The sequence below is a fragment of the Acomys minous genome (genome assembly GCF_964271855.1).
Source record: "Acomys minous genome assembly, chromosome: 5".
NCBI classification, from domain to species: Eukaryota; Metazoa; Chordata; class Mammalia; order Rodentia; family Muridae; genus Acomys; species Acomys minous.
In genome coordinates, this window is record NC_140494.1 from 9,592,552 (window position 1) to 9,618,964 (window position 26,413).

Consider the following 26,413-nt stretch of genomic DNA (forward strand, 5'->3'; position numbering starts at 1 on the left):
GCCCTAAACTTCTGTAAGCTAAATAAAAATAGCACATGACAGCTTATATTTGTATAGGAAGTAACAGCAAACAGCAAAGACATTGGAAAATTGCATTTTTTTCGAGGATAATTAAAGGTCATACTATGTAGCCAAACCATAATCCATCACAAGTGAGGCATTGATTACTGCTCCAGCCATGTGCGTTTTTAATTCCATTAGTGAAATCAAAGACAGTCTTTGAATTTGCCACTTTCTAGATACATAGCAAGTAAGACTGGCAAAGTATTCCAGAATCCACAATAGCTCAACAGATAAGCTCCTCTTTTCCTCTTTGGCATCTCCAATCTACAAAGTTTTAAGTAGCAATAAATTTAACAGCGGCCTTCCTCACAACGTGTGGTAATAGTCGCTCTCTGGAGATCTGAGAATGTTCAAAGCAAAGCTGTTCTCACCCTTACCCCCCCCCCCCACCGTGAGCTTGCAGTGACCCAGCACTACACACACACACACACACACACACACACACACACACACACACACACACACACACCACCCATCCCTGTTTGTCCTGGGCAAAAGTTGGTTTCCTCCAGGGCCCTGAAGCTAACGGTTATCATGCAAAGGACTGCAGCACAAGTGTGTTGAGTTATATTTCCAGGCACTGGTGTTGTAATGGCTGTGAAAGAAAGGCACCGGCGCAGGTTATCTGGCTTCCCCATCTTCTTCAGGTGTAATGTTGTCATTCATTTTGTTCACTCTCTCTCTTTGTGCTTCAACCCAGAGGAGACCACAAACTGAAAAGTAGGTACTAGGCTATTTTTGCTTTCTGCTGGTCTGTTTGTGGGTGTAATTGTTTCGCACTTAGTGAGCCACAAATGAGCTTATATTTGTAGAAGGACTTTTTAAAGAGAACAGAGCGGCATTACTCTCTAGAGATTAGGGCATGGCAGAGTGGCTTTTTTACCTGCAGGAAGATAGAAGCAGGAACCTATTAGCCAAATTCCTGATGGATAATTTCACTGTCATTTTTATAGGATAGTGTGGATGGGGGCTGTTGTTGAAGTTAACTTAAGTTCAATCATTGATAGTAAGCCTGCTTAGAAGTTGTTATAGATGATCTTTCAAGTGTTTACAATATTGATTCGTATCAATAGTTCTTTCTTCCTAACTTCACACACACACACACACACACACACACACACACACACACACACACCTCACACCATACACTAAAAATGTCCAGTGCATCAGGTAAACTTCCTAATATGGGTCAGGCCAACTTTTTTGCATGAAGAGGACTGCAATTCTTTCTTTCTTTTTTAAACTATCCATTTATACAGCTTAGCATACCCTTTCTATAGTAGTTATGACTACTTTCTCTCACAGGAAGTACATAGGTTTTTCATGAGTTTGAGTTAAGCTCAGAACACCCAACTGTCACCAAAGGCCCAAGGGAAAAAATATTCTATAACTGAAGTAAGCCTGTCTTTTGGCATAAGGCTTTTCAGTGTGGTTAACCAGGGCATGTGGTATTTTGAGAGCATCACAGGAAGAAAGAAAAAAAAAAAAGGCCTACGAGTGGCTGATTAGGAGCACAGCTGGGTAAACTGAGATAATAACGAGGGGGTAATCAGGTGTGCTTCAGGGCATAGGTGATTTCAGGCAGGAGCCAAGGAGGAATTTCTTCCTCTTGCAGAACCCTCTAGCCAAAGAATATGATGCAAGGCAGTAGCTCTTGGAGTCTGGAAGTCTCCGACTTGAGGCCTGGAGCAGGAAGTCTTTCATGGGACAGTCGGATTCTAGCCGGAGGCTCCTCTGTCCCTTTGTACTTTCTGAGCATGCAGGCAGATTCCTATCTGGGTCTCTGTGCAGAGGAGGCCTGTGTCATGGTTTCCCTGGCTTGGCTGCTCATTAGACTTACTCAAAAGTTGATGAAAGTGATGATAAAATGCATATCACTCAGTCTTGGATTTCTTCCTCTCTTTCTTTCTTTCTTTCTTTCTTTCTTTCTTTCTTTCTTTCTTTCTTTCTTTCTTTCTTTCACTGGTTATTAGAGATACAATGCACTACACCGGGGAAGTATTGTTGTCTAAACTCTGGTACCCTGATCCTTTATGAGTATGTGAGTGTATATAGTACATGTTTTATTTTCTTCCATGGTGAAAGTGCTGAAGAGTTTTGTATATTTAATTTGTGTGTGTGTGTGTGTGTGTGTGTGTGTGTGTGTGTGTGTGTGTGTATGTGTAGGCCAAAGATCAGTGTTGGGTACTGGCAGTCTCAATATTCATACTCACATGATAAGCCTTTTACCTGCTAAGCCATGTCCTCAGCTATTGATTTTTTTAATTAAAATTTTATTATAAAGAATTTTCAAATGAAAGACATGACACATGAAAATTAACCAGAACCAAAGTCTAAATATCCTTGTGAACTTTATGCTGTGGCTGGGGAGCATCACACTGGTTTTTACACTTTGTTAGACTTCTTAGACTTAATAGTATCTACTTTAAATGAGCTTTTCTCAACCACAGATCCTCATCACTGACAAAATACAAGAGATTGTTTGAGTGGCTGCTTTCTAAATTTTCCTGAGGAGAGTATGTAATTAAGATACATCTATTTGCCAGGCACAGTTGCTCACCTTCATAATCTTAGCCCTCGTGGAGGCAGAGGCATGCTATCTCTGTGAGTTTGAGGCCAGCTTGGTCTACAAAGTGAGTCCAAAACAGCCAAGGTTACACAGAGAAGCCCTGTGTTGAAAAAACCAAACAGAAGATGGGGAGGGGGGGGACCACACACACACACACACACACACACACACACACACACACACACACTCATGTTGGTGTGAAGTTAATTCACTAGATAAATAGATGTCAGTTCTAATTTTCTTGGGCAAGTTTTTTTTTTTTAAACATCTCTCTTTTGTTTTTTTATTTGTGTCTGTGTGCTCAAGTGCACATGTCATAACACACATGTGGAGGCCAGAGAAAACCTTGGGGGGGTGGGTTCTCTGATTCTACCCTGTAGGACCTGGGGTGCAAACTCAGTGTCAGGCTTGGGGTCAGGTGCCTTTATCACTGGTCCATGGGCAAGTTTTGCCCTTTTTCTCTTTTATAGCCCTTTTGTATCACTGATTAAGATGGCAGTATTTAGTACTTAGCCTCCCATGTGTCCCTGCCTGATCACAGTTGTCAGTTTAAGCTCCTCCTTTCAGAATAATGGGCCATCTTCTAGGTGAACTGGGCCCTAACCTGTTTGCCTTCATTACTACTCCACTGTCTCTTGTCCTGAGGTCTTGTTGTCTTACTAGGTGCAGTGGGATCCAATCAGCAGAGGGAGACTATACTTAAGGAAAGCAACTCTTCCAATGCAGGGTTCTCAATACCTAGCCTACTCACAACAATAACAACAACAACAATAACAAACAACAACAACAACAACAACAACAACCACCACCACCACCTCAGGATGTTTGTGAAGAATGCCTCAAATCTGAACATTTTAGTCATCTGGGAAGTTTGGTGGGCACACAGGATTATTTGTTTAATGACCCGTGTTAAAAATCCGGTGTGTGTAAGCTGAAACACAGATATGAATGAAACAAGACTGGTTTTCTTGTGGTTTTAATAGTCATGTTAAAGAGACAAGTGCACCAACAAATGCAACCTGTATGCCATGGCATGGAAGCATCCCCTAAAGTCAATGCAGCGTAGTGTTAAGGGTTTAGTGTTGAAGCACTGTGTTTGTATTAATCATTCCTTGCCAGGCAACTGCAAGGGTTCTAGAAGGCACCTGAAGCCAGGGCGTGTAGAATGTTTAAGAAACCATCAAAATGATCTAGATATGGGTATTAAGCCTGGGGGTGGATGTGTGTGAGAGTCCGTCCAAGGCTGTAATGAAAAGGAAAAGAAAAAATTTATAGATAGAGACTGGTTTAGGATAAGATGGCTTGGTGAGTGAGCAATCAGATATGAATGTTGAAGATGAGAAAGGACTCGACAGTCTAGGATGGAAAGATGGCTGGCCCGTCGGTGATAAGGGAATGCTGGGAGCAACAGGTCCTGGAGAAAGAGGGCATGTTCAGTTTTGAGTATGATGCATTTATAGAGCCATGTGGCCTTCAGACAGAGATAATGGAGGTTGTGTTAGGGTGTATATTTAAGAGTCCTCCTGTGTAGGCCATGGATGTTGATGACATAGTCTAAGAGGAGTCAGCAGAGAAGAAAATGGATGTGAAGGATGTCCTGAGGGAAGCAAAAGGCATGCAATGCTGAGGAGAGGTAAAGGCACAGGCTGCCAGCTGGTGCTTGCTCAGTAAATAAGATCACCAGTCCTGTAGTGGATCACTGTAGAAGACAGTGGGGACTCTGCCTTTTTGATACCAGGATTCTAACATGCTGCATTGTTTCCTGCACACATAGCAGAGGCTCAGTGATGTTCATACTGGATAAGTGGCCTGAGGCCTGTGAAGGAAATCGTGCTCAGACTAGAAAGCGAATTCTAAGAGATGGGTGTGGCCACAGTGTCTTCTGTCACCCAAATGAGGATAAGGACCAAGAATGGTCCCTTAGGTCTGGTTGTCGGGTGGTCATCTGTGACAGTAAGGGGAGCAATTTCAGCAGAGCCGTTTGGGTAGAGGCTGGAATGCACAGGGGTGAACAGTGAGTGACCCAGAGAAGCATGGCAGCAGAAAGGAGCCTGCAGGCTGGGGATGTCTCTCAAGTGTAGAGTGCCTGCTCCAGCACGTATGGAGCCCTCCCCAACACTCTCCAAGTTGCAGCATGATGGAGAAGGCTCGCAGCACCACTGGTACTCAAGAGGTGGCGCAGCAGGAGAATCAGGGATTCAAGGTCATCCTTGATATAGGGAGTTCTAGTCCAGCCTGGTCTACATGAGGTGCTGTCTAAAAGAAATGGGGGAAAGGCTAGAAAGAAAGGAAGCATGCAAGAAAGGAAGGACAGGGGAAAAGAAGAAAGGAAGAAAGGAGCTGGGTGTGGTGGCACATGTTTGTAATCCCAGCACTACATAGGAGGCAGATCCCTAAGCTGGAGGTCAGCCTAGTGAACTCCAGGCCAATGTTACAGAGTGAGACCTTGCTTCAAAACTAATTTTTTAAAACTGTAAAATATATATAAAGAAAGAAGATAAAGAGATAGAAGTAGAGAGAAGAGACACTTGTGCCAGCGTATGGCCAGCGCCCCTTAAATTGTGCAAGATAGTAAGTAGTTCCTAGGAGATTGCTTCGTAGCTCAGCTGACTCTTGCCTCTTTCCCTTGGCTGGCACAGCACACAGAACACACACACACACACACACACACACACACACACACACACACACACACACCGGTGCTGACATAGAATTTGTTGCTCCAGCCTCACAGGCAGAGGTTTTTGTTTGTTTGTTTTCCAGACAGGGTTTTTCTGTGTAGCCCTGGCTGTCCTAGACTCACTTTGTAGACCAGGCTGGCCTCGAACTCACAGAGATCCACCTGCCTCTACTTCCCTGAGTGCTGGGATTACAGGCCTGTGCCATGGTGCCAGGCTACAGGCAATGTCTTTATAAAGTGTTTATTTATGGAGCCCCGTATCCCTGACTTCTAACTTCTGCTCCTCAGTCATGAGCCAGAAAGCAGCTGATGATAATCATCCTGTTCTCTGGAACCATGAAAGGGGGGGGGGGGAGAAGAAAGGAAACCGAAGTTGCATCCTGAGACACAGTTTGTCACTGTAGTTTTCTCTCCTTTTCTCTGTGCTTCCTTTTAAACTACACTAAGCGCTTGGAGAGCTGACAACCTAAACTGTTCTCTCATGATCTCTAAGGGGTTGGTGATAAATTGAGAAAGTGGGGCTATCTCTAGTTAACACAAAACCACAACTCAAATCATTCTTCTACTGAGGATGCCTTAAAGTGTAGAAGAAAGTCACTGAAGGTTGTGTTTATTGGGACAAATTTTCAGAAATTATTATTATTGTTATAGCTACATAGAGCCTCTTTTATACAGTTATAGAGGGAACTTTGAGCATATTCTACCCCTTTCCCAGCCCTTCCCACTCTCCCAGTCTCCTTCACTCCCCAGATAGTAAAACAAATTTATATAAACTATTAAGACACAAACAAGAAGTAACTTCATAAGCAAAACAGAATAGTGAACAGCGTATTTTCCTTCTTCCTTTTGATTTTTTGTTCATATACTTCTAATCTGGAAAGAAAAATAAATTAAAACTATTTATATGTTTTCGTGTTTGTGTGCATGTATGCACCAGAAGAGGCATTTGATTCCCTTGGTGGCATGGAGGTGTTACGCATGGTGGTGAGCAGACGTGTGGGTGCCGGGAACTGCACCTGGGTCCTCTGAAAAAGCAACAAGTGCTCTTAGCTGCCGAGACACCTCTTTAGTCCCCTTGCGTAAACTTTTAAAAGCTAATCAATCTATTAGCCATAGACATCTACTTAATTAACTACTAACAACTTCAAAATAGTGGTTTATTTGATTTGATATTACGTATTCACTGCCACTATAATTTTAATAGTGGATAAGTTATGGTGTCTATAAATCACAGGTTGGGAGTTTTTTTTTCAACTTTGCTTCCAGTATTTATTGCTTGTCTGGGCTCATCTAATTGAAAGCCTTTGAGCCCAGTACTTTAGAGTAGACATTACAAGTGAAACTGTTTTAATCTGAGAACACTCCCTCGACCTTTTTTTTTTTTTTTTGATGTTCAAATGAAATATCAGAAGCGCAGACCTAAAACAAAGTGGTTAAAAAAGGTAGTGTGGTTGCCAGCATGATTTATAATGGCAGCTGTCTATAGTTTTATACAACCGAGTCTTCATTGCCCTAGAAACAGGTGAATTAATGTGTGGTTTAGTCCTAACCACAATTCTTACCAGGCCCAATTTCCCAGGCTTGTTCCATTTTGATTTTTTTTTCTCTTCTTGCAGGTTTTTTTGTGGCTATGAAACGGCACCAGTCTTAGGACCCTTGATGAGAAAGTGGGGCTGCAAGACTGAAGAGACGACTCTGTACCAGGTTTGCCTATCATGTATAAAGCCCTGCTTCTGTCCCCAGTGCCACTTAAACTGGGTGACACATATCTGTAAAACCTGCACTTGAAAGATAGAAGTAGAAGGAGCAGAAGTTGAAGCTCAGCCCCGGCTACACCACAGGTTGGAGGCTAGCCTGGGCTACATGAGACCTCTCTCTCTTCCTTGCTGACTCTGTCTCTGTCTGTCTGTCTGTCTGTCTGTCTGTCTGTCTGTCTGTCTGTCTCTCTCTCTCTCTCCCTCTCTCACACACACACACACACACACACATGCACGCACACATACACACACACACACACGCACACGCACATGCACGCACACATACACACACACACACACACACACACGCACACGCACATGCACGCACACATACACACAGGTTGGGGAGGCAAGAAAAAGAAAAGAAAAGAAGATATGGGGGATGGGGAAAACGAGCTTAGAAGCTGCCCAGCTGCAGGAATCCAGTGAGAGAGCCTGGCTCACACTGCAGTAGGTACTTTCCACACTTGTGTGTGTGTGTGGGGGGGGTCAAGGGGGCTGTTTCTGCAGCTTCCACGCCTGACACAAGTCTGGGAACCAACACCTCTCTTCCCACCCACAGGGCTCAGAAACCCGTTCTCATGTGGTTTTTGAAGCAACGAAAAGGTAGGATTTTTTTTCCCTCTCTGGTGCTTGAAGTGAGAGGACGGGTACTTAATTGAGGAGGCCAAGGATGGGGAATGAGAAAAGGCTTCCCAGAGGAAGTGGCGTTTGAACTGCTCCTTGAAGGGTACAAAGAGCTCTACTTATGAGCACCAGCTTTACAGGGCTTCTGGGAAAACAGGAAGTGTCGCCAAAGCTTAGGAGAGAAGGTCTCTTGGTGAGGTTAAACAAAAAAGAATGTGTGTGTGTGTGTGTATTTGTGTGTGTGTGTGTGTGTGTGTGTGTGTGCCCACGAGCATCATGATGTGTATAAGCTTGATGTGTATCTCAATGTCTGTCAGAAAGTAAATCAAATGTCCAGTAGGGATTTGGTATTTTGCTGTTGTTTTTCAAGACAGCGTTTCTCTGTGCAGCCCTGGCTGTCCTGGAACTCATTCTGTAAACCAGGCTGCCCTCGAACTCAAGGATCCACCTACCTCTCTGCCTCCCAAGTGCTGGGATTAAAGGCTTGTGCCACCATGCCTGTCTGGGATTTGATATTTTAGCAAGTGCTTGTGAACTGGCTTTTCAGTGACAAGGCCCCAGAATCCCACCCCCCCTCCCCGCCTTTGATGATGGCTTTTCCAGCCTGATAAACCACAGGTTTCAAAGGCAGAACGCTGTGTCTTAGTTATGGGCATATTCTAAAGACAACCCTTGTCTGGGTGGAGAGGAACATGGCACTTCTTTCCAAAGCAAGTCATAGGATCACATGCTTCGGCATTGTAGAGGTAGCTGTTAGGTGCTGGCGACCTTCTGGGGGATAGGTGTCTACTGGGGTTACCTCTGTGGCATCCTCCCCCCTCATGTCTCTTAGATTTCTGAAAATCTTCCTTGATGACTAAAGCTTTAGTTGAATTGATAAATCTACTCAATTCCCTCGCTAACACAAGAACAGTTTCAACAATAGTGCAGAGAGCCACACATCACGTCTTAGTGATGTCACTTCCTCAGCAGTCATGACTTGTAGCCTATAAAGGATGCTTGGCAAGGCCAGGAGGAAAACCTTCCTTCCACTTTTCTCCAGTACATCAAAAGCCACTAAGGAAAGCAGCGAATCTCTCCAACACAGGGTGTTGTTCTCAGTCGGTCTGCATGTTTAATTCTCCTTCCTACTTCCTCTTTGGCTGGGACATGGAACTCTCCAAAGTTCACTCTTCTTCTTGTGTAAAATAGTGACAGAATAGTGGTGATCTATCTTGCCAAGGTGACTGGGAAGATTAGGTAAAATTAGAAATCTGACATCCCTGATACAGTACGTAGGTCTCAGTGGGTGGTAAATCTTCACATTCTATATTTTTAATTAATTCATTGTGTGTGTCACAGTGTGTGTGTGTGTGTGTGTGTGTGTGTGTGTGTGTGTGGTGTCAGAAGACAGCTACAGAAGTTGATTCTTTCTTTCCACCACATGGATTTCTCTGCCTTGACTCAGGTTCTCAGGTCTGACTGCATGTGCCCTTACCTGCTCCTAATTGTCATGTTCTAAGACACCAGTCTGCACATTTTATATGTTACACGTTTGCTAAATACCTAATATCACCCCGAGAATAAATGACTCTTACAGTAGCTTTAAAGAGACAGAGATTTGAGAGATGAATGAAGTGAGGACTCACATATTAGACTCAATAGGATCGCAAAGAGGAACAGCACCATCCACTTGATAAACATATACCACACGCGTGAGTGCAGTATTGGAGGAGGTTTCCAACTGTATCTTGATTGATGAAACTCCATGTGAGTAAAACTACGAGGGGGAATTGAAGATTGACAGATGTGTAGGGCGTGGGTACCACATGGAACTGGAATGAAAGAGCATGTCTGGGGCACAATGAGAAATAAAGTTTAGGGAGCCAGCATCTTTGATTTTTTTTATTGTAATTAAAAAATATATATTGATGTCTAGAATTACCACAACAAATTATCCACAGGTAGCTTAAACAAGAAACATTTCTTGTCTTGTCCTTCTGGAATCTAGAAGTCTCAACTAAGGTATTGATCATATTGGTTTGGGTAGGCTGTAGGTGGGGAGAGAGAACTGACTTTGACCTCTTTTAGTTTTTTTTTTTTTCTGATGGCACAGGAGATCCTTGAATGAACATCACTCCTGCCTCTGCCTGTTCATATGACTGCCTTTCTACTTCATCTCTGTCTTTACATGACAATCTGCCTGTAAGTCTGTGTCTGATATCCTTTTTTTTCTGTGGCAAGAACATATAATCATACTGGGTTAGAGTCAAGGACTTCAATGGCCCCACATCTACAAAAGACTCTGTTCCAAATAAGGCCATATTCATAGGTACCAGTGGACAAGAATTCAACATATCTTTTAACAACACATAGTTCAACCTACAGCAGAGTGGTTTATTCTAGCAGCAATGTGTGTGGTTGAGTCTATCTGTCAGGAGGAAGGAGGGAGATCAGAGGGGAGCTGCCCACAGTATTGCACGCTAAGCAGAGTGACCCTGAGTAACCACTGGATCTAGTAGCAAAGGAAGCCAAAGTGATCCCATGTGACTTTACATGAGCCCATAGTGGGATGTTGGGAAGGAATCAGGAGCTTTTAGTTAGAAATAGGCAGAGACTGCTCTTAGGAGTCAGCACGCTGAGGATTTAGGAAGAATATTTCAAGATTGGGCATCCTGGAATATTTGCACACATGGTGCTAAAACATTCTAAAGGAAAGCAATATGGAGATGAACTAGAACATCAGGCCTATGTACGGAGTGATGGAGAGATGGACAGAAGTGAAGCCCCGGAGCTCAGGCAGCAGAAGGAGCTCCAGGCACACAGGAGGAAGCATGCTTCAGATAGCTGCTATTGCTGCTTGGGTATGTGGTGGTTCTAAAAGGCAATAGAGCCTTCCGGAGGTAGGTGCTAGTGGGAGGTGATTAAGTCAAGGGGGTGGATCCTTTGGGAAAGGTTAATGCATTCTTTATGAGACCCCACATTTATCTACGTAAGATTCAGCTCATACAAGAGAGACGTTCTGGCTGCTGAGTCTTTCTCTTGCTTTTGGTCTTGTCATCCATGGTTCTGCCACCATGATGCCATCTGCCTCAAAGCCCTACAAGAGGATAAGCTACATCTTGAGTTTTCAGCCTCCAAAACTAAGATAAACCAACCTTTCCCCCACCCCAACGAAGTGCTCACCTTAAGGTATTTCACCATAGCAATGGAGAAGAGACAGATGTCGGAGTGACTTGTGCAAACATATAAGTGAAGAAGAGGTGTCATCAGTGAGGAGTTCATTGTGTCTCTAGGACATCATTCAAAGTCTGCTTCTGCAGGAAGCCTTGCCCAAGGGCATTCTGGGAAGCACTGCAAGCATTGGCCCTCCTATCATTGCTTTCCCTCCAATATCCCAGGAGCAGTCATCTGGGTTCCCCAACACACACACCAGAGTGGCCCCACACTGCTGGGCAGGCTCATCCCTTTGGTCCTGTGGACTGCTGACAGATGCCCACTCCCTGGGTGATCTTTCACAGATCTTGCTCTCCTTTGGTCTTTACTCCTCCTCCTCTCTGTCAAATCCAGCAGCCTTATATAACATTGTCAACCATGGAGCATGCTGTGGTCAGCCAGCCAGTCAAATCTAGCTTGAAGCCTGCTTTGGTACTTCTATTTGATGCTGTGAGATCTCAGTTCATATGTTAAAATCCTAAGTGATGACTTAGAGAATTGAAAACCATGAGCTTTCGCAGAGTAAGAAAGAAGGGCATGTGTTAGGTTGAACTGAATTCTTCCAAACTAGTATGTCAAAGCCGTAACCCTTGGTTCAGAGTGGGACTATATTTGGAGGTGAAGTCTTTAGGAGAGAAATTAAGTTAAAATGAGACCCTTAGGGAGCAGTGTAACCCTACATGAGTCAAGTTCTTGTAGAAAAAGGAAGTCGGTAACTTTAATTTTTCATCAGTAAATAATATTTGACCATGTAAATATACCTTATTTTATTGTGTTTATTCATTTGCAACCTGCAGAGAGGGGCCCTGCCAGGAACAAATCCTGCTGGTATCTTGGAATTGAATTTTTAGTCACCAGAATTATAAGTCTTGAGCAATACTGTTTTGTTGCTTAAACAACCCAGCCTGTGGGATTTTGTTACCACACTCCTAACAAACTCAGATCCGAGTAGGACCTTGTGGCACAATGGTTAATGTTGCAATGAACACAGAATAGAAGACATCTCTTTAAGAGTCTGGTTTTGGAGCTCAGCATGTTAGAACCACACAACATACAAGTCTGGGGACCTGAGTTCAGTCCCCAGAACAAATGGAAAGGCCAAAGGTGAGAAGTAACTCCCTAAAATTGTACTCTGACTTCTACGCCTGTTCTCTCTCTCTCTCTCTCTCTCTCTCTCTCTCTCTCTCTCTCTCTCTCTCTCTCTCTCCCCCTGTGTCTCTGTCTGTCTCTGTCTCTCTGTGTCTCTGTCTCTTCTCTCTCTCTCTCTCTCTCTCTCTCTCTCTCTCTCTCTCTCTCTCTCTCACACACACACACACACACACACACACACATACACACACACTCACAGAGGGAAGAGAGGGGAGACTCACAATAAGTAATAATTTATTTTAAAAAAGACATTGGGTTATTTCCTTTGGCTGTGACAGAATTGATAAAAAAAATACTGGGTCATATGCTATGCCTGGTATTCCAATGTTTAAGTATTTACAGAGCCTCTATATTATTTTTCATCATGTGTGCTATCTTCTATTCCCACTTCCAATTTATAATAATTGTTTTTATCCACATACTCAGACAATATTTCCTGACTACCTCTTGTTTCATGATGCTCCACAGTACTGGGACCCGTCTGTCAGTGGGTGCGGGGTAAGTGTCAGTTGGCGTACAACAGTTCACAAATGGACAAAGTATCTGCTCAGGCTGTTTCCTTGCTGAGAGTCAGTTCTGTCTCTTTCAATGGCTTTATACAAGGTCTCTAAAGCCTGTCCTGGCCTGATCTCTTGCTCTCAAGGTGGCAAAGACTCAGCTGAACAGCAGCCAGTTCAGGGTTTCAGAGCTGCACCTGGAAGATGGAAATTGCCAGAAGCTCTTTCTGCATCACCTGAGAGGTGCCTCCAGATCCACCCGCCCTTTGCCATCACCTCCCTGTCATCAGGCAGGACAGGCAGGTTCCTCCCTTGCAGCTGCCTCCTCTCTTGCAGAGGCCACATGGGTTTGGAAGGCATTGGAACTAGCAAGCCACCAAATATGATCTCCAACATCCCTGAGGCAGGGGCTTGTGGAGCAACCTAAACCCATCTTGTTTTCCAAAGCAATAATTTTCCTTGTAAAAAGGTGAGAAGAGAGGAGGAGGTTGAGGGGTGGGGCCAGAGAGAGAGAAACACACACACACACACACACACACACACACACACACAGAGAGAGAGAGAGAGAGAGAGAGAGAGAGAGAGAGAGAGAGAGAGAGAGAGAGAGAGAGACGGAGGAGAAAAAAGAGAGGAGAGAAGAGAGACAGAGACAGACATATAGAGACATAAAGAGACAGAGACAGAGAGACAGTCAGAAACAGAGGCAGAAAGAGACAAAAGAGAGCTGGAGAGCCATCCAGACAGAGACAAAGAGACAGAAAGACAGAAACAGACACAAGAGACACAGAGATACAGAGAGAGATAGACAAAAAAGAAACAGTCAGAGAGACATGGACAGAGAGAGACAAAAGAGAGGGTGAGACAGAGAAACAGATAGAGATAGACACAGAAAGAGACACACAGAGACACAGAGAGATAGAGAAACAGAGACAGAGACAGGACAGAGAGAAGTGGAAAGAAAGGAGAAATGAGACAAAAACAGGGGAGACAGAATCATGTAGAGATGCTCTGGAATTTCTCAAACTAAGTATTTGGAGCTGGGGAGGTAGTTTAGCTAGTGAAATGCTTTCCTTGTAAACCCGGAGACCAGAACTTAACTCCCAGAACCCACATAAAACCATCCAACTAGTATTGTGGCATGCACTTGTAATCCTCTTGCTGGGGAGGCAGAGACAAGTTCATCTGTAGGGCCTGCTGACTCAAGCTAACAGGTGAGCTGCAGGCCAGTGTCCAGTGTCTGGGGGATGGCACCCAAAGTAGGCTCATGTATATGTACATAGCATGCATGCACATGTACATACATACATACATACATACATACATACATACCACAAACCACAGTTGCATGGGTATTTCATACTCAGATCTCCCTCCCTCTCTCTCTCTCTCCCTCCCTCTCTCTCTCTCTCTCTCTCTCTCTCTCTCTCTCACACACACACACACACACACACACACACTGTTTCTTCTGAGATGAAATTAGGCATTGTGGCACTGAACACCGAGGCTTAGTTAGAGGCATGGCAGTCACTCACAACATCCTGTGGCCTGTGGCTTTCAGCAATGGAGTGTTACAGGGAGCTGTGAAGCTTGTCAAGGGGACTTATCTGACCTTTGCCTGGTAAGCTGGAATTGCTTTACGCCTGGCTTCTCACAGGCTAATAGCACTTTTGAGCCCAGCTTAGGTTATCATTTGACATCCCAGAAATCCATTTCTAAGGTAAAAGGATGCCTAATTGGGGGGGGGGAATTCATTTTTAATGAAAGAAGTACAATAAAAAAGTTGATGTCAGATTTTGTTATGCCGTTCCCAGTTACCTGTAACCACTGGGACCTAGCCACCTCATTGGAACCAAAGGTGAACAGGGCTTCTTTGATTTGGGTCTGTCTTACACAATCATATAACAAATTTTGAAGGCCATGAGAAAATACATATTGATATTTTTAATTAAATTAAATTAATTTTTTTCAATACACATCTTATCCATGCAATTTAGTCTGGCCTCAAACTCAGAATCCTCCTGGTTTTGTAGCCTGAATGTTGGGACAATACGTGTCTCCATGCCTGGTGATATTTCTTTTGACCTATTGATCTGAGACACTAAGATAAGAGATATGCTTTCTTAAAACTCACCAATTTCTATATTTAACAATTAAAGTAAGGCATTCTAAGGTTTACAGCTACAGGTGTTTCAGGACAAGTAAATGCATGCTTGTGAAAACTGGATTCTTCTCATGGTAAATAAACTGCCAATAAAAATTGACTTCCAAGTCAGGTGTGTTGGCTTAGGCCTGTGATCCCAGCTCTTAGGAGGCTTAGGCAGGATTGTTGAGAGTTCAAGGCCAGCTGCAGCTATAATAACCTTTTCCGTGTCAGCTAGGCTATATAAGAAGACTTTGTGTGTCAAAAACAATAAAACAAATATACAAACAAACAAAAACGCAAAATACTCAACAACCACAACAACAAACAGGTCTTCTGAAGTCTATCAGAACACATGAAATCTCCAGAAGCTCTCTTGACCTGAGGAAGCTATGCCTACAGACTAGACTTTTGGTGGGGGTCCCTAGTGTTCCTTTTCTAGGTAGCATTCTGCTGGTGAACTCAGTGTTGATCTAATCCCTCTTTGTGTACGACCCACCCACAGGCCACAAGCTCATCTGGCAGAAGCAGTCTGAGAACCTATGTACTCGGGGTTACAATGGCTGATTGGTTCCTAGCCATCTCCTTGCAGTTGGCCTGGCTTACGTTGTGTGGAGAGAGAGCAGCAAATGGATTTCACTGACTGATAGATTAAAGGGACAAACAAGAGAACATTTGGGAGGATGGCTCAGTTGTAGAGTGCATGTCTCCCTAGCGTGAGACCCTGAGCGGGGCCCTTAGAACCCACATTTAGAAAGCAGGTATAGAGGGATGCTCTTGTAATTCTAGCCATGGGGATGCAGACACAGGCCGGCCAGCCAGCTTGATCAAGTAGAGTCAAGGACAAAGAGACCCTGTCTTCAACTTTGAAATGAATGGTACTTGAGGAGCTACAGTGAATGCCACCTTTTGACTGCCACACTCCTACGTATGTGCCTGTACTCTCCCACACTCAACAACTTCCAAGCAAAAGCAACACCATATATCTGTCAAGTTTTGATACATATTGTGATGCCTTGTAGTTTTTCTTTGTGTAGGAATCAACAAAATAAGTTCAGCAACTCCATTGGAGCCACCAATGACCTTGGTCCAAACAGCAAGCCTTTCGGAAGTGGCTCCATTTTTATCCTGTGATTAGCATGGCATTTACCTTGAGGACAGACAATGCTAAAATGAAGGGGGGCATTTCAGACATCTACACTCACCATATCTCAAAATAGCCTCAGAAGATTCCAAAGATGAAATGGGGTTTTACTATCTACCTGCAGGCTCTGTGTTCATTTAACAGGAAAACAAAAGAACAACTGGGGATTTGAGGAAAGACCCATAAAAACAATTTAAATTTACTGAGTAAATAAATAGTAGGCAGTTTTAAATTCTCCATAGGGATAATTCAGAAAGTGGATCAAAAACTGAGAGATGGAGGGTGCCTGCTTTTTTATGGTTCCCCAGAGAGGCGATATTCTTGCTTTCTGTTCCCTGAATTAAAAGTCAAATGATATTGTATTATTTACTTTTCTTGTCACCATGATATAATATGTGACAGAAGCCAGCATTTGTGGGTACAGTTCTTCATGGCAGGGAAGATACACTGTCAGGAGTGGCAGACAGCTGTCACACTGCATCCACAGTGAGGAAGCAGAATAGCTGTAGCTGTAGTTCCTCGAATACCATCCATATGTCCTTTGAGATGGGGTCGCGCTGTCCTTGTAGCTAACTGATTTGGTTGGGCTGCCTCAGTTTGTTCTGTTGTTCGGCTGGTCACCTCCGTTTATGCACTTCAGGACCCTGGCCAATAGGATGGTGCTGCGTTCCTTAGTTAGTTAAAATTTTATGGAAATATCCTCTAAGACTTCCAGAGGTGTGTTCTCATAAACAACAGTAAGGTTGACAATCAATAAACCTTGATATCAATATTAATAATAACTTGTAATAAGACTTTTTAAGCCCTGTTCTAGCCTGTGAATAATGGAGGTGTGTATTGTCATGTGTGATGTGGAGCTTTATGGTTTAGTTTAGTTTTGTACTGTGTGTGTGTGTGTGTGTGTGTATGTGTGTGTGTGAAATTCCCTGGGACTCTAGTTATGAGGTGTCTGACATAGATGCTGAACCCAAACTCAGAACGTCTACAAGAGGAGCAAGTGCTCTTACTGGCTGAGCCATCTCTCCAGCCCCTGATGTGGCTCTTGTTGATACTAAGATTTTCTCAGAACCACTGAGAGATTCTGCCCAAACAAACAAACAAAACAAAACAAAACAAAACAAAAAACCACAGGAAGATAGCAGTTCAGAATGACAGCCAGATTGTCCTCTGGCCTCTACAGGTATGCATACATCCACAGGCACCTGCACACACACACACACATTCACATGCAGACACACAATGCCACAAAAACAGGCTCCAAGGAAACTCATTCATTTTATTTATTTATTTGTTGAGACAGCAACTTGCTAGGCAGTTCAGGCTGGGCTCAAACTTGTATTCTCCTACTTTAGCTGCCTGAATGCTGGGATTACAGGCATATGCTGTTACACCCAACAAGATTCACTTAAAGAAATAAATAAAAGAAAATGCATGCACGCATGTACGCACCCACCCACTCACCCACTGCCATCACCATCACCGTGACCACCACCACTGCCAACAACCACCACCATCAAAGTGGAACAAGTGGAAAATGCATACATGCATCCCTCACCACCCACCGCCCACCGCCCACCAGCAATAACAGCAACCACCACCACCAAAGTGGAACAAGTACATTTGGGATTTCCTCTCCTAATGTTATAATAGACCATCTTAAACTGTGTGTGTAACCATGTGAATTTTGCTTTGCTTTGTCTTTTGGCCCATGCCCCACCCCCAGTAGCACCAAGAGAAAGCATGACCAATTTCTTGAGTTTTCCATTACGTGGCTCCATTTGTCTGAGGCTTTTGGACTAGAGTCAAGTTGCACAGTAGAACAGTCAGGGTTTGTGAAGGAAAAGGAATTTCCATTTCCATTGTCACTGTATCACGTCACTGCTGAAATGCTGGACCACCTGTGCTAAGGGGCCAAGCCTCATTGCATTGTCCACAGTCCAGGGCATTTGCAATCATCATAAGAATGTTGCACCCCCAGCCCTGCCTGAATTCAGGGGACTCCCAACATCTGGGTGTTGTTGAATTATCCCAAGTTCCCAGTCACTTAAGCTGCCTTCTGAGCTTCTCCTCATGGGGGACTTCCTCAGTGTCTTGGCTCCTGCACTGGAATGTGATGTTTAGAAAGTCACTTTCCTGTCCTTATAAACAATTCCATCATAATAACCTGGCTTCTGGCACCAGAGGTTCATTTGAATTTTGCTCAGCTTGGTTTACAATTAAGATTTAATTAGTAAACTCATTACAAAGACAGGAAGCCTCCGACTTTCCCCTGATTCTCTTTTAGGTCTCTTTGAGGACCCAGCCCTGTCCTCTTGGCTGTGAGACATTGGCAGAAAGGTTTCTCCAGGCATGGTTATTTATATTACTGCAACTCCAGCATAAAATGTTGTTCTTTGCTTTTTGCAAATAGAGGCCTGTAGCCAGTCACTCAGAATTCAGGGTTGTGATGTCTTTATTTAGAAAAATCTGCCCTGGTTGTGTTTTTAAAGTTTTGGGCTCAGAGAGTTGGTTTGGATCTTTTTAACTTTTCTTAAACAAGAGTAATAGGAATTAAGACTAGGAGATGGAGGAAAGAATGCCAAGGTCAGACAGAGGACATTTGGTTTTGTAGTGGTACTCTCAGAAGACGTCACCACGCAGAGCTCTTTCACTCTCACAAACCATGCAAGGAAGGTGGCTGAACCCTTCATAAGAAGGAATAGGATTCATTTTTTCCCATTTTTGATATTATGATATGTGCACTTGGGTGTGTGTAGGGGCCGAGGTTTGATATCCATGAACACACATGGGAAGGCAAGGAACAAACATTCGGCGCTTTCCACTATGGCTCTCAGCCCACCCCCTTTCTGACATATTTTCTCACTGAACTTTATGCTCAGTTTTGTTTTGTTTTGTTTTGTTTTGTTTTGTTTTTGTTTGTTTGTTTTTGCTAGACTGGCTAGCCAGTGAGCAGGTGCTACTGTGTCTACCCCTCACGTCTGGGGTTCCAGGAATGCAAAGCTATGCTTGGCTTTTGCATGGATACTCTGGTCCTCTTGCTTTCACAGCAAGTAATCTTACCCACCGAGCTATCTCCCTAGCTGAAAGTGGAGGGTACATATCTTGCTAATAAAGAACAACAGGAAAGGTTGGGGTAATGGCTCAAGGGGTAAAGTGCTTGCTATGTAGTGATGAGAACATGAGTTCAGATCCTAGCACTCATGGAAAATCCAGGCATGACCACAGCAGAGCAGGAAGACGAGGATGCCTGGTGTTTAGCCAGGCTAGCTGACACAGTGAGGTCCAGGCTCAGTGATAGCATTTTTCTCAAAAATTAAAATGGAATTCAATGGAGAAAGCATCTGAAATTGACCTCTAGCCATCACCTGTGCATGAACAGATGAACAGTCCCTACACACATTTGTAAGGGAGCTCAGCAAGGAGTGCAGTGTAAGGAACCTGCAACCAGCTTTAATATGTGAACTTAACAATGATAGAAGCCCAGGATAGGATATTTTAGCTGGTAACATTATTTTATTAGAGAAGAGCTGAACAAATTAATCCAAAGGAGGCCCCTGGAAAAGAGTTAAGAATTATCAACATTATACTCACATAACATTAACTTTGACCACACAATCATAATTGCAAGGTACTTAAAAGACAGATAATGTTTTCCTTTCAAATTTCTACTTTATGTTAGCTCATGTCTCAAGAAAAGGTGAGATATTCTCATTGGATTTTCAGGGTTTTTTAAAGGGAACTTTATAGGTTATATATCTGATTTATTTCTAGAAATCCAATAGTAGACCTATCTGTCACAATTATTTATAATTTAAAAATTATTTTATTTATGTGTACAGGTACTTTGCCTGCATGTATGACTGTGCACCACTTGTATACCTGGTACTCACAGAAGCCAGAAAAAGGTGTCAGATTCCTTGAAACTGGGGTTACAGACCTCACTTGTGAGCTGACATGTGGGTAATGGGAACTGAACACAGGTTCTCTGGAAAAACAGCCAGTGCTCTTGACTACTGAGTCATTTATCTAGCATACACACACACACACACACACACACACAAACACACACACACACACACGCATATATATATTAAAAATATCAAATTCTTTATATATAATATAATATATAATAAAGTATATAATATAAAATAATAACAACATAGGACATATAAAATATATAATATGGAATGAAATATAATGTGATATGTATAAAGATAGATATTTTAAAATTTTTAAACTGTTACTAGGAGGCAGGAGGCTGTATCTTCTAATAGTTTCTATGGTTGAATTGTTTAGTGTCTAACAAAGTAGAAAAGAAGAATCAGAAAGGTTCAACGGCTTCCCTGGAGTCACACAGCAAGCTTGTAAGCAAGGCAGACATAAAGCAGAGCTCTTGGCAAACTCAAAGGGAGATGTTATTAGGAGCTGTAAAATCTAGCTCTCATGATGCTTAATAGTTGTTTCTCTTGGGCAGTCAGTTTCTGCTGACCCTGACAGCTTTTATGAGGCTGTGGAATGTGTCAGTAGATAACACTGTGACCCCAAGGAGAGCACAGAGCAAACCTTTTTCTCTGGGAGCCTTGTCCAACCTTCCATCATGAAGGAAATTCAAACTTTACTTTTCAAAATGGACGGGAAGACCGTGAGACTCTGAGACTCACAGCTACTGGCTAGAGATGTAGCTCAGTTGCAGAGCACTTGCCTAACATGCTTGAGGCTTGAGTTCAGTTCCCAGCCAGGGGTCAAACTGAAGAGGAGTGGGTTAAGTACCCGGCCTGTCTGCCTCTCCTTGACTTCTGTTAGTGTGATTCCCAGGCTTTCCTGATAGGGTTTGGTTTGCCCTGCAGGTGCCGAGTGTGGCAATTGGTGTCACTGGGCCAAGCAGGTAAGAACTTTGTAGGGAGGGGGCTCTGTCCATGGTGAGGCTGTCCTTCCTGACGAGGGGAGAGGGAGCCAGGAAAGTGGGGAGCTACATGGAAAGAAGGGTGGGGCAGTAAAGGAAGCAGGCAAAGAGCAGTGAGCAGACATGGAGGACGTGAGGGGATGTGAACCCCAGAAAAGTCTGAGCAGCTACTGGTCCTCAGGGGTGACTGTTTCCAACTGAGGTTTTACCTACTAGAATGACATCCGGTAGAAAGCTCAGTAGATGTTCTCCGGGCTACCCAGAGCATCAGCAGCAAACAGACACAGAAGCAGTGGAGTTAGGAGTCTCCTAATGTCTCTGAATTGGGAATTCCACTTAGGAAGGTATTAAAAAAAGAAGGAAGGAGGGAAGGAAGGAAGGAAGGAAGGAAGGAAGGAAGGAAAATAAAACTTTTGTGGTTTGGGAAACAGTAACTATTTTTAAATTTTTCTAAATTAGGTGTTGGGCCATTTGTCTGTGAGCCCAGTGCTTGGGTGGTGAGGGCAGGTGTAATGGGAGTTGAAGACCATCCTGAGCTGCGCAGCGAATTCCAGGTTAGCCTGAGGAACCCAGGGAGACTTTGTCTCAGAGTACAAGCAAGCAAGGCAATGAACAAATAAAACCCTCAACAATAAAACCTGTCATGACTTAGGACATTTGAATGTGAGTGGATTCAACATATTGTTATACAATTCTGAACCTTCCTGGGTGGGATCGTACTACTGGGAGTCAGAAGGAGAGCAGTTTTATTCTTGCACAACGTATTTATTTATTATGATTTTGGGGGGTATATGCAAAGTTTCATCACGGTTCTCTACACACATGTCTGGCTGTATTTAGTTTTTCATTTGTTCTCTGCTCCCACTGCCTTCCCCATTGCCTTTCACGCGTATACCATCACTCTTTCTATTCTCACCTCCCTTATGATCTCTTCCCCCATCTCATGTTCCCCTTTGGTTTTATGACTCATAAAAATACATGAACACACGGACAAGTACAAATATATGGATATATACTCATATATAATTGTAAATCTAGGTTCTGTGATGAGAGAAAATACACAGTATTTGTTGTTTCGAGTCTGACTAATCTCACTGATCTCCAGCATTTTCCTACACATGTCACAATTTTATTTTTCTCTGTGACTGTGTAAAGTCATCTTGTGTCTATTTGCCACATTTCTTTTATCCATTCGGCTGTGTATGGACATCTAGCTGGGTCCATTTCCTGGCTGTTGTAAATAGTACAACAACGTACACTGATGTGCAAGGTTCCCGGTGTTGGGTCACTTGGCTGGACGTAACTGAGCTGGGTCATGTGGGAGTTCTACTTTCCATTTTTTAAAGGGCAGTCCAAAATGGCTTCCTCGGTATCTTTGATGGTGTATTAAAGTTGGGTTGAAGTCTAGTGATGTGCAGGGACAGACTCACAGACATGCTTAGGTGGATCATCCTTGGAAGAGTAATGAAGTCATTAGGTGTCTAGACAGCTAGATAGAGAGTTAGTTAATACCCTGGACATCTGATTTCACTAATATTCTAAACAGGAATAGTAAAGACCTACATGAGGTTTCCTATATGCTACGGCCCTTATGTGTTCCCTGTGTGTAATGCCCATCTTCATAAGGCCCTTCTTCTGCCAAGGCCCCATAACACCAACACAACTGAATTTGGACTAAAATCCCAACAATCTAGTATAGAATTTCATTTTTTCTATATCATAGTTCTTCTGTTTCCATGGCCACATGACTAAAAAAAAAAAATACTTGCCTATGAGACCAAATTCAAAAATTTACCTTTATCAGAAGTTTAAGACCAGGGAGGGGAATCTGTGAGCCAAAGTGATAGGAGGGATACAGGGGAGCACACACTTAGAACTGTGCCGTCCCTGTGAGAGTGCACTGGCTACTTTTCTGATAGAGGAAAGAAAGGCAGGAGAGGCTCATTTTAGCCTATGGTACAGTGGGAACAGCAGAGAAGGCATGCAGTGGGGATTTTCTAGGGTAGTGGGAGCTTGCAGTGCCTCTCATGGTAAGAATCCATCACAGAACAACAGCTCAGCTGGAAATGGATTGACTGGGGCCCTTGAGGCTCACCCCCTAAGTGCTTCTCTTCCTCTAAGCCCCAGATCTACAACCTCCCAAACACTATGTTTGAACATGTGGGATACAGCCATGGACTCGTGAGTAAGGTATGGGGTGACAGCATCCCAAATGAGGAGAGCAAACATTGTTCTTGCAATTGTGAGAGAGTCTAGAGAAAAACAGAGACGTCCATGGGAGTGATACATTTGTAGAAACTGCTTCCAGCCTTACAGGGAGCCCACTAGCATGCCTTCCCTCCCACTAGGGCATGGCCAGGATGTGGTTTGTGTAAGCTGGAAAGGCTTTGCAAATGTGTCTATCATTGTATTGACTTCCTTTGTCTTCTTGTGTGTCCAAACACAAATCCCTCAACTTTTGACCTTTTGAGAGGAGCAGGAACCTAGGAAGAACCACCACCACCTCCCCCTCTTCCTCCTCCTCCTCCTCCTCCTCCTCCTCCTCCTCCTCCTTTGTTCTAGCAGCAGGCAGAAGCTATTTATACACAGCAACTCAAAATCAACTTAGAATTCTGGGTTCTGAGCACAACTTGTGAAGGTTCTTCTATCTTTCAAGACACAGCTCCTCAGGTGCTTGGCAGAAGGTCTTTCTTCATTGTTCCTTTTTTTTTTCTTTTTTCTTTTTTTTGGTTAACTACTATCAGGAGAAGAAATCAGAGAAATAGCTGAGAACTTCTTCAGTTAGAACCTCAGTGGCAACAGCAAGGACTAAGGATTGCACTCTGATGGGGACCGGGAGTGAGGAGATAGCTTTGAACCTGGAGGTTACACAGCAGAACTTTGTTCCAATGAGGATGGTACCGAACCACGAAAGACGCAAGGGCAACTTAGAGCAGGGGTAGGGGCAGTGAGGTGAGGAGAGGTGGTAGGACATGAGAGAAAGAGAGGAATAGTGTGCCTATGCCAGGTGGGTGCATGTGAGGAATCTCAGACCGAGAGGAACGGGGATGTGGAGGAAGAGGGATGTCTGAGCATAATTTCAGTGGACGTACCTGGAAGCACCTGGACTAGAATTATAGGGTTCTAATCACCCTAATAAGTATATTTAAACACACTAAACTAAGTGAGGAACCCCTCCCCCCACCTGAGCCCTATTGTATACTATTCAGAGAATTATTTTTTAATGGGGAGAAAATTTAAAAAGAGAAAGAGAGAGAAAAACAAAACAAAACAAAACAAAACAACAACAACAAAAACCTGATGAAAAACAATGGGGCCATTCAGTGCAGAAAACACTGAAGAATAAGTGTGTCAAATGCAACTGATAATCCAAAGAGGATGAGGGCTAAAGATTAGATTTTGTGATGTGTGAGTGCTTGGTGACCTTGATTAAGTAGCATCCATGGACAACAATCTGGTGAAGACTCCCCTCAAGGAGTCCAAAGGAGAAAGGCTGGAGAAGAGTCCTACACAGTAAGCTGAGGATGTCAAGGCATGTGATGGGAAATCAGAGAGAAATTTGGAATGCTATGGACATAAAAGGGAGGTCAAATGATGTTTTATGTTGTTATTGTTTCAGTGAAGGAGAAAAAAGGGTGTGTGTGCTGATATTGAGCAACGCAGGACACTTTGGTGATTCAGTACAGGGGACAGAGATTTGATGTGGCAGTGTAGTGATGTCAGTGCCATTGCAGTCTAGTACTTAACTAAGGGGTTTCCTAAGCAAAGTAGAAGGAGGCTAGCAAAGTAGAAGGAGGCTCAGCAGTGTGGAATGGACAGGAGAAATCTTGGGTGGGAACTGGGCTGGGCTGTAACTTTCTAGACTCAGTGTAGTCCTCTCTCTGCAGTCTAGACCCCAGGCTATGTCCAATATTTCTACAACCTCCCAAAACAGCATCACCATTTGGGGCCTTTGTTTTAAATGCATGAACCATGACAGGTAAAATGTGGAGAGCCACTGTCTGCTCTGGACCTTGCGAGTCAGTGTTACCTGTAAAACACAGAGAAACAATCTTCCAGAGTCAACAGACCACTCTTTGTTCAATGATCTCTAAGTCACTAAATTTCCATGTAGGCTTTTAAAATCCATTAGCAAGAAGTTGTCAATCATTTCCTCATTTTGATCACTCAAGGAGAATAAAACCAAATGTGTAAAAATAAGAGCAAACAGTGTTTGGCCACCAGCAAATGACAATAAGAAACATTAAAACTAGGATAATTTATTTAACAATATGGTTAATGGCTCCAGTTACATTGTATATCTTCTTCAAAAGCCAGCAAAACTATTAGTAAGAAACTCTTTGAACTATTGAATAGAGTCATCAAACTCCCATTAAGATTTGTGGATTCAAAGACCCTCTAGGGAGTCACCATGTAGAGTGACAATGGATAAATAAAATGCTTCTGTTTTCTCTCGCATTACCAAAGAATAGAACTTTAGCCTCTCAATTACTCTGAAGGGTGGGGACAAGGAAGGTCTGGCCGACTCAGGAGTATGTGTATTCGGGGACTGAAAGGAAAAGAGACAGTAGGAAGACATCAAGTCACTAAGGACAGGCTTAACACAGCATGGCTTTGGAGGTTAGGCCAGTAAGAGGACATTTACTACTGAACAGGTAGGTGAATGGTCAGGTCCACCCACTTCACCTGCTTCCCAGTATTAGCATTTTATGCTCAGGCTCAAGAGCTAATGGAAAAGGAGGAGAAAGAGCTCCTGCTGTTTGCTTGATTTCTCCTGGATTATTACCAACAGCCGCAGACCCTCTTTCTGTGCAACTCACTGTGAATCTGGACACTTAGGGAATGTGGTTAGAGCCCTGAAAAGCATCCCGACAAAGCCCGAGTGTCTTTGGAAAAGGAATAATGAGGTAGGACTTCCTGACTTGGGCCGGGTGTTCAAGTAGGCAATGTAATCTTATCAAAGTATTTAGTTTAGGACCAGTTTTAAGAAGCATTCTTTGTCTCCAGCTTTAATTCTTTAATGGTACATATACGTATGATGGTAGCCCCACAATCACGACATTGAAGATCAGAGTGTTAAGAGCATTTGCTGTTCTTCCAGGGGCTGAAGTTCAATTCCTGATACTAACAGGCAACTTTGGGGGACCTAACACTCTTCTGGCCTTCATGGATATCCACAACACACATGCACACACAAAGCTCCATAAATAAATTTTTAAAAAGATATTGAAGATATTTACTGCTTCAAAGTTGCCTTATGCCCTTTCTAAATTGACTTGGTTTTCATCATTTCGGTAAGAACATTTGTCATGAGATCTACTCACTTGAATCCATATGGAAATGTGCACTACTGCACCAACCAGAGGCATTTTGCTGTACAGTGGCTCTCATGGAATCATTTGCATTTCATAATTGGCATTTTATATCATTCTATACTATTCTTGCTTGTCAAACCCCGATGTACTGGCTGCTGTTATGTCAATGTGACAGAAGCCAGAGTCATTTTGGTTGAGTTATTCTCAATTGAGAAAATACCTTTATAAACTTTGCCTGTGGGCAAGACTGTGTTGTGTTTCTTAGTGATGGAAGTGAGACTGCCAAGCCCACTGTGGGTGATGCTATCCCCTTTCAGGTGGTCCTGGATGGTGTAAGAAAGCAGGATGAGCAAGCCATGAGGAGCCAACCAGTC

At 43.3% G+C, this 26,413-nt stretch overlaps 1 long non-coding RNA gene across 1 annotated transcript; it reads left to right on the plus strand.

Moving 5' to 3' along the window:
* The first annotated feature begins 712 nt into the window (after nucleotides 1-712).
* LOC311597438 lies at nucleotides 713-26,413 on the plus strand. The gene is made up of 4 exons (XR_014779234.1): nucleotides 713-783; nucleotides 6,929-7,016; nucleotides 7,632-7,675; nucleotides 26,357-26,413. It is a non-coding gene; the product is annotated as an uncharacterized lncRNA (long non-coding RNA).